The sequence below is a fragment of the Octopus sinensis genome, linkage group LG10 (assembly GCF_006345805.1).
Source record: "Octopus sinensis linkage group LG10, ASM634580v1, whole genome shotgun sequence".
Lineage (NCBI taxonomy): Eukaryota > Metazoa > Mollusca > Cephalopoda > Octopoda > Octopodidae > Octopus > Octopus sinensis.
The window spans coordinates 94,004,549-94,014,548 of NC_043006.1; the positions used below are offsets into that span (position 1 = coordinate 94,004,549).

General features: G+C 40.0%; 1 protein-coding gene across 2 annotated transcripts in view; it reads left to right on the forward strand.

The window, feature by feature from the left end:
• Positions 1–10,000, forward strand: part of LOC115216436 (RING finger protein nhl-1-like) — a 74,873-nt gene that overhangs the window by 4,277 nt on the left and 60,596 nt on the right. Inside the window, exon 1 of one of the 2 annotated variants that reach the window (XM_036506930.1) lies at positions 3,725–3,768. The exons of the other annotated variant lie outside the window; for it this stretch is intronic. The gene's annotated coding sequence lies outside the window, so the exon portion shown is untranslated. Of the gene's footprint in view, positions 1–3,724; positions 3,769–10,000 lie in introns of those variants that run through there. 2 annotated transcript variants of the gene reach the window in all.

Genomic DNA, 10,000 nt, shown 5'->3' on the forward strand with positions numbered 1-10,000 from the left:
AGAATAAGTCCTGGGGTCGATTTGCTCGACTAAAGGTGGTGCTCCAGCATGGCCGCAGTCAAATGACTGAAACAAGTAAAAGAGTAAAAAAAGAGAGTAAAAGAGTATATATATATATATATATATATATATATATATATATATATATATATATATATATACCAATTAAGGACTGCACACGAAAAGTGGACAGTCAACATATATATATATATATATGTAGGGAGAGTTTACAAAAAAAACAAAAGACGATGACAGGTGGTGTACAAAACAATCAGATGTATTAGTATAACGCTCAGGAAGAGAAAAAGTCTTTTACGTTTCGGGCCTACGCTCTTCTACAGAAAGGGATACAGAAAAAACAAGGAGAGACAAAAATGTGTGTAGTGGCTAACGATCTCTCTCTCTCTATATATATATATATAAATTACTATATTTTGAAATATAATTATTCGTTAGTTTAGCAGTTTCCAGGTTCACTGTCATTGCGTATATCCCCCAAAAAAACTATTGTAGTAACATTGTGCAAGTTCTAAAGTTCTAGAAAATACCTTTAGCAGCTGATTTTCTAAGCTACACCCTACCCTGGAAGACGTTAGTTATTTATCAGTCGGTGCTGGTACACTTTCGCACCTTCACAGTCGCCGCTCGTGTGTGTATATAAATACGTATAAAGTGTCTATATATTACATTACAAAACAGTTGAAGAGTAAGTAAGGAAACAAGGCTGTTCATTCATATAATTCTCTCTTTCTCTCTCTCTCTCCTTTCCTCCTCCTCCTTCTCTCTCTTTTGTTTTTGTTTAATTTTATTATTATTTTGTTTGTGGTGGTTTTCAATGGCTTCCTTGCATAATCGTATATACACAATTACACACGTTTTAATGTGTCTGTGTTCGCACGCAATGAACGAGTGAGTGTGTGCATGTATGTGAGTGTGTGTATGTGCATGCGTGTATATATATATATATATATTTCTTTACTGCCCACAAGGGGCTAAACTCAGAGGGGACAAAGAAGGACAGACAAACGGATTAAGTCGATTACATCGTCCCAGTGCGTAACTGGTACTTTATTTATCGACCCCGAAAGGATGAAAGGCAAAGTCGACCTCGGCGGAATTTGAACCCAGAACGTAACGGCAGACGATATACGGCTACGCATTTCGCCCGGCGTGCTAACGTTTCTGCCAGCTCGCCGTCCTATATGTGTGTGTGTGTGTAGGTGTGTGTGTGGTGTGTGTGTGTGTGTGCATAAACAACAATGCACAGTAAGTCCCATAATGGTAGAATCTGAGAAGTAGGAAGTTCGAATGGTATTCCGGGTGGTGTTCGGTGGTAAGGTGGTTCTTGAGAGGTGGCAATAGTCCAAGAAGTTGGTCGGAAAGGAAACTAGAATGCGAAAGAGAAAGAGGTTCAATCAGGCAGGATCAAACTGGGGTGACCACGTGCGCGAAGACTATACGTGGTCCAAAAATACACACACATGGGTGAAAGAACGAAGCGAAAAAACAATATTGCCAGGTTGCTACCCCCACCGCCAGCCCAATTCCTTCCTCTTCCGGTCAGTTCCAACATGTAATGGTTTATTCAGACACGTTTCTTTCTCTCCATTCTCTTCTCTCTTCATCTGTTTATTTTCCTCATTCCACTCTGTAGAAGGAATTTGGAAAGAAAACGTTAAAGACTTCTTCCATTTTTTTCTTTCTCAACGTTAAATTAAATACATTCTGTCTGTTTTTTCACCTCATCTTTGTGTGGTGGTGTGTGGGAGGTGTATTTTCGTGTCGGGATCGCAATCATGGTGTAGTGAGTTCGATTCCCGGACCGGGCTGTGCTGTTTTCTTGTGAAAGACACTTTATATTGTTAACTTAGGGGTATATGTACATTCGTTTCCCACAACTTAATGCTTTTTATCTTAAATCCCTGGCCCAGCCGGTTTCGAGTAGTAACGGAAATAAGTGGGCGAAACTACAAAGACATTCCGGACTCCGACTGAAGAGGCATTTGGCTGCGAATGATCCATGTATCTTGTTTTGTCCTGTTTGCCGTTGTCGTGCTGTCGTCCTTGTTTCCGCATGTTGTGCTTTGACGGTTTCTGTTTGTTATATTCTTTCTGTTCTACCTTTGATATGTGTGTGTGTATAACATATGTATATATTCAAATACACACACACACATACACACGGTGGTTGTTTACTCGTAGATGCATGTGATGACGATGATGATGATGATGATGATGATCATCATCATCATCATCATCATCATTTAACCTTTGTTTTCCATGCTTCCATGGGTTAGACGGTCTGACCGCAAAGCCGAAGGGTTCCACTAGACTCCAGTCGTCTATTTTGGCATGGTTTCTATGGCTGGATGCCCTTCCTAACGCCAGCCACTCCAAGAATGTAATAGCGAGAGCGTTTCACGTGACACCAACTCGGATGCCTTTTACGTGACGCCGGCAGAGGCGTTTTTCACGCGGCACTGGCACTGACAGATTATCTTATCCTAGGTTTTAAAGGCAATGAATATCAGCAATGCCCATGCAGAATTTCAGCTTGAGCAACACCATTAAGCGAAGGAATCCAGCCAAAAAGGATCAAGAGCAAGGTCTCTGGCTTCACAATGAAAAATGTGTTATTTCGGAATTTCCTTTCTCCCAGAGAGGAAGCTAAATACAGAGCAGGTGTCTAGCGCCGGCAGCACATAAAACCACCCTCCTTACTAAGAATGCTTGGGGAGTTTGTTGGCTTAGTGGCAAATAGGCCGACCATGCGACAGTTTGTGTTGGATGACATGAGCAGTAGTACTAAGATGACCTGATATACACACAGACATACAAATAGATAGACAGACAGACTGACACACTCACATGCGTATGTCTCTGTTTGGGACAGTCCTGGTTTAAAGGGTGCACCCCTGTTTACTGTTTGGTGAGTAAATCCGTCCGGTTTGACACAGAAATGTCCCTGCATGTCCCAGTTATGGTTCAAAGTATTAAATTCCTCAATCAGGGTCAACTGAAAGTGTTGAAATTAGCAACGAGTCCGTCGTCATGTCATGCACACCTCAGATTGAAACTAATAGACATATTCATTTTTGGAACAGTGAATCTCGAAGCATGTAAAGCTATAAATAATAGCATGTAAATAGTGGGCTGAAAGAAAATCCTTTTCGATCGAAAAATTTGAAGGCTGCCTTTCATCATCATCATCATCGTCATCGTCATCATCATCATCATCATCATCATCATCATCATTGTCAACGTCGACGTCGTCGTCATCATCATCATCATCATTATCAAATGTCCGTTTTCCATGCTGGCATGGGTTGGACGGTTTGACAGGAGCTGGCCCGCCAAAAAGCTACACTGTTATCTGTTTTGACATAGTTACTGCAGCTGGATGCCTTTCCTAATACCAACGATTTTACAGGATGTACTGGATGTTTTTTTATGTGGCACCAGCACAAGTGCTTCTTTTTTTCTTGTCACTGGCACATTTACGTAACACCAGCACAGTCACAGGTGCTTTTTATGTGACACCAGCACTCTTTACATCTTATAATATTCACAAGGCGGCATAGCATTGCCTCAAGTTCGACCAAAGTAGGAATACAGTAAATATAGGAATAAAGTGTTTTTTAACTTATTATTTTAATTTTTCCTTTTTATTTCTAAGATCCCAAATGCAAGACGTGGCACTTCCAAATATGTGATGCTTAACGTGATGGCTTGAGCTGCTGGTATCTTCAGAGAGGCCTCATTAGACTGGTAAGGTACCACATACAGAAATTAATGTAAATTAGAAACGAATAGTTGAGAAGAGTAAGGTTTATTAAAAGCTTGTTACAAGAATAAAAGACATTAAAACAAAACCATGGGATTCATTGCCAAAAAAAAAAAATGATTACAGATTCATTAACCATCTCAGATATGGTATTATAGTTTTGATGTAATAAAATACGAGTTAAGTGTGTTTAAAACACTCAATAACAAAACCAGAACACTTCTCTCTCTATTCCCAGCCAACTTATACCAAAGCTAGCTGTGGTAAGAAGCATGGTTCCCAACCCCATGGTTCTGGGTTCAGTCCCATAGCATGGCACCTTGGGTGAGTGTCTTCAATTATAGCCCTTGGCTGGCCAAAACCTTCTGAGTGGATTTGGCTGAGAGAAACTGAAAGAAGCTTGCTGTATGTATGTGTGTGTGTCTTTGTGTTTGCCCCTCCCCTCACAACTGCTCGGTAACTGGTGATGGTATGTTTATGTCCTCAAAAAGGGACCAATAGAATGAGTACCAGGTTTTAAGGGGATTAAAATGACTAAAGCAAGTAAAAGAAGATATGTGGATCTGGTCAAACTGGTGGCTGAACTTTAGGCAATGCCATGCCTCTACACAAAGAAGATGAATTTGGTGAAACAGATGAGCGACTGAGAGCTGCTAAAGCAACTGAAGATCTTCTCCCTGGAGAGAAGACAGAAAAGGTATGCAGGGATGTACATAGGGAAGATCCTGGAGGGTCCAACTCCCAACATTGGGATTTAAAGCTTTACCAACCACTGAACTGGATGGCACTGTACAGTATCAACGATCCCAATTATTCTGTCTAGAATAAGGACCTATACTGTAACAGGTTGGGTTTCAAGGGTCCACAACTATTAAACATTCTGCCAAACAACTTCGGAGATTTGCATGGTGAAAAGTGAAGGTCTTCAAAGAACATCTGGACAAATTTCTGTCTGAAATCCCGGATGGACCTTTATCGCAACAGGAAACACAAAGAACTCGCTACTTCACCAGGAACAGTGCAGAAAAGGAACCCAGTCCCACTGAAAGGTAGTACTCCAGCATGGCCTCAGCCTCTTGCTGAAACCAATAAAAGATAAAAACACACACACACACACTCATGCCTACATACCGCATACTTACTCATACAGGATGAGGGGCCTGATATTAATCGCAATAAATTCTTTTGAGTAAGCTGAGATTAACAGATTAATGCAGTGATCTTCAAGCATTTCCTTTTGTGGAAACCTTACCAAAAATGTCTTCCATTATTTGTTCTGACTTTTTATGTTTTTGGCTAAATTCCAATGAGTCTATTTTACCATTCATTCCTCCAAACACAACAAAATAAAGTACCAGCCAAATAATTCAATATAGTTAATCAATACCTTCAATGCCCTAACCCTCCCCTCAAAATTACTGGCCTTGTGCTTAAATTAGAATCCATTGTAGAAACCCTTGTGCAGATACCCTTTATTTACAGGCCCCATACCTACATAATTATGGACACCCCACACCACCATTCTAATATTTGTTTAAATTTTGGTGAAGACCAATAGTTTCAGAGGAAGGGTTAAGTTGATTGTATGGACCCCAGTGCATGACTGGTACTTAGTTTATCAACCCCAAAAGGATGGAAGGTAAAGTTGACCCTATCAGAATATGAACCCAGAATGTCAGATGGACAAAATACTGCTAAGTATTCTGTCCAGCATGCAAATGATTCTACTAGGGGCCATCCTCATATTAATGAGACATTAAATGAAACAAATATAAAGGGTAAAAAAATGTGTTAGTTGTAAGTTTCGAAAAGGAGAATAAAATTCCCCTTTCTCTGTAAATAATTGTTTTATAAAATTTGATCCTTTTATGATCAGAAAATCATCATCATCATAATTGCCTGCCATCACCACTACCACCACTACCACCACCATCATCATCGTCACCATCATCATTACCACCACCACCACTGCCACCACCACTACCACCACCATCATCATCATTGCCACCACCACTACCAACACCACCACCACCACCACCACCACAACCACCACTACCATCATCATTATCATCACCACCATCATCATTACCAGCACCAGCACCAGCACTACAACCACTACCACCACCACCACCACCACCTTCACCATCATTGTCATCAACATCATCATTGTCATCATCATTGCTATCATCATCATCACCATCATCACCATTGCTGCTACCACCAGGATCTGATGTGTCCAAGGATTGAATCAATCTCCAATATCTGTTTTGGAATGGTTTCTATGGCTGGATGCCCTCCCTAACATCACCCACTTTACAACATGGCCTGGGTGCTGTGGAAATATTAGCAACATTTTGGCAATTTTGTGGCAATCCTTTTGAACAAGTACCCAAACCCTGTCTTGCATATTTTTTTTTTTTCGAAAAATTTATTCTGATTTCTAAGTTTTCAACAATGGAGATCACAATTTTATCAAAAAATATAAAATATCCCCTTTTTAAATTCTTTATTTCCTCCCACTAATCCCCAATTTTTTAAACCCTTTTGTTACTGTATTCATTTTGAAAAGCTCTGTATTTCTTTCAATTAATTTTAAATATAATAGGTGCAGGAGTGGCTGTGTGGTAAGTAGCTTGCTTACCAACCACATGGTTCCAGGTTCAGTTCCACTGCATGGCACATTGGGCAAGTGTCCTCTACTACAGCTTGGGCTGACCAAAGTCTTGTGAGTGGATTTGGTAGATGGAAACTGCAAGAAGCCCATAGTATATGTATATATATATTTGTATGTGTGTGTATATGTTTGTGTGTCTGTTCGTCCCCCCAACATTGCTTAACAACCGATGCTGGTGTGTTTACATCCCTGTAACTTAGCAGTTCAGCAAAGGAAACCGATAGAATAAGTACTAGGTTTACAAAGAACAAGTCCTGGGGTCGATATGCTTGACTAAAGGCAGTGTTCCAGCATGGCCACAGTCAAATTACTGAAACAAGTAAAAGAGTATAACAAAGAATTTAGTAAAATAACTTAGTTGTCATTAAGCTGTTATTAGGAACATAAATTGTGACTAAGGTTTGGTGGGAGACTTTTATTCAAAACTTATGAAAACAAGACATTTATGCTCAGAGCCAGAGGCATTTTCAAGTAAAGGTAAAGTTCTTTTCCCAATATTTTTTCTTTTTTTTTTCTTTTTTCTTTAATTCCGTGTTTGAGAAAGAATTTTAGACAATTTCAAATTTTCATGATTGTAATACAAAAGAATCTCTTAAATATTATAAGTGATGCCTAAACAGATTGCCAGACATTTCTAGAAACTCTAAGGGATGTAATTTAACACCACAAGGTATTTCGTCATCTGCTTTTTCTAGGAGAGAATCAGTCATAGAATAACGAAGAGATGATGGTAATTTAAGAGAATCGAAACCGTGTCAGTTTTCCTCCATCTCTTGTAGCAGAAAGACCTTCGTCTTTTGAATATTTTCCAGAAACCAAGTAAAACAAAACATATCGGTGTCAATGTTTATACATGCACACATATGTAAACATTATATATATATATATATATATATAGGTATACATACATGCATTGTGTGTGTGTCTGTGTGTGTCTGTATTGACTCTCCTGATTTGACAAATGGCATTGGTTTGTTTATGTGCTATGATATGTTTTGGCAAAAAGAGATGGTGGAGGTAATAGCAAATTTTTACATACACACACACGCACACACACATGCACACACACTCGTACACACACATGCACGCACACACACTCACTCATACACACACACACACATGCATGCATGCACAGACACACATGCGCACACACACACACACTCATGCACATACAGACGCACGGACGCACACACACACACATGCACACATGCACACACACTTGTACACACACATGCACGCACACACATTCACTCATACACTCATTTTTACATACACACACATGCACACACACATGCACACACACTCGTACACACACATGCATGCACACACACTCACTCACACACACACACATACATGCATGCACACACACATTCATACACACGCACATGCATGCACACATATGCACACACACATGTGAATATGTATATATATATATGTAAATATTGGTGTCAAATTTCTGCACAAGGCCACCAATTTCAGCAAAGAGGCTATTTCGATTACATTGACTCCAGTGCATAACTGGTACTTCTCTTATTGCCCCTGAAAGGATGAAAGGCAAAGATGAACTTGATGGAATTTGAACTGAGAATGTAAAGACAGATAAAACACCGCTAAGTGTTTTGCTTACAATTCTGCCAGGTCACACCCTTTATATGTATACTAGCAGTATTGCCCGGCTCGTGCGCTCGTGCGTTCTATGCACACGCAAATTAAGCTAAACTTGGATGAAGTTCAATCAAAATTCAATTATTTTGGTTTTAAAATCAAGCATTTAATGCCCTCTATTTTTGCGCTTATGTGTTCCATTTCCTCAATAGGAAGTACGTAGAAGCGATTCATAAATTTTTGTTGATCAAATAATTGCATTGTTGAATTATTCTTTTAGATCAGTATTTCTCAACGGGGATTTCAGGGGAGAGTTTCAGGGAGTCGCTGGCGATGTATCGTGATGATCAAAAATCCAGCCTGCTAAAATTTGGTTAAAGTGATTCAAACTGCAGACTCAGCGCAAAATGGTCACATTTAATTCAAAGCATTAAGAATGTTATGAAAACAATTGGTATGTGTTCACAAAGTCCAAATGATTAATATGAAAAAACCCTCCAGGCTACATTCCGAAAATTCATTTCTTTGCCGAATTTCTACAATGTTTATGGCGATTCGTTTTTATAACTTGATTTTTTTTATTTTTCATGCAATTTACGCATGCTTTCATGCGTGGTGAACACAGTTCACGTCAAACAGCTGACTGAGTAAAGTTCACTATTCAATGCATGGGATAAGGCCTAAACAAACACATTATCGATTTTTGCACTTGCAAGATGAATTTCAGAACAGAAATAACGCAGTTCAATTTTCATTCGCCTAAACTTTAAGTGACCCATTTTTGGTGGTTCTACGATTTGTTGGCTAGGAGGAGATGTGCCGGAAAGTTAAACATACAGACACACACACAGATACACACACAGACACACAAGTTGAGTTTTATATATATAGATGTGTGTGTGTGCGCATGTGCGTGTGTGTGTGCGTATGTGTGTGTGTGTATGTATATATATATAGGTACAGATGTAGCAGTGTGGTAAGAAGCTTGTCTCCTAACCACATGGTTCTGGGTTTAGTCCCACTGCATGGCACCTTGAGCAAGTTTTCTCTGCTATAACTTTCAACCAACCAAAGCCTTGTGAGAGGATTTGATAGAAGGAAACTGAAAGAAGCCCATGTGGTAAGTAGCTTGCTTACAAACCACATGGTTCCGGGTTCAGTCCCACTGCGTGGCACCTTGGGCAAGTGTCTTCCACTATAGCCTCAGGCCGACCAAAGCCTTGTGAGTGGATTTGGTAGACGGAAACTCAAAGAAGCCCGTCGTATATATGTATATATATGTATGTGTGCGTGTGTGTTTGTGTGTCTGTGTTTGTCCCATCCAACATCGCTTGACAACCGATGCTGGTGTGTTTATGTCCCCGTCACTTAGCGGTTCAGCAAAAGAGACCGATAGAATAAGTACTGGGCTTACAAAGAATAAGTCCCGGGGTCGAGTTGCTCGATTAAAGGCGGTGCTCCAGCATGGCTGCAGTCAAATGACTGAAACAAATAAAAGAGTAAAAGAGTAAAAGAGATATATATGTATGTGTATTTGTGTCTGTGTTTGTCTCCCCCACCATCACTTCACAACTGATGTTGTTGTGTTTTGTCCCCAAAACTTAGCAGTTCAGCAAAAGAGACTGATAAAATAAGTACTCGGCTAGCAAAGAATAAGTCCTGGGATTGATTTGTTTGACTAAAGCTGGTGCTCCAGCATAGCCACAGTCAAATGACTGAAGCAAGTAAAATAAAAGAATAAAAGAAAACAACATATATATATATATATACATGTGGAGTTGCAATGGCCCAGTGGTTTGGGCAGCAGACTCGTGGTCGTAGGATCACGGTTTCGATTCCAGACTGGGCGTTGTGAGTGTTTATTGGGTGAAAACACCTAAAACTCCACGAAGCTCCGGCAGGGGATGGTGGCGATCCCTGCTGTACTCTTCCGCCAC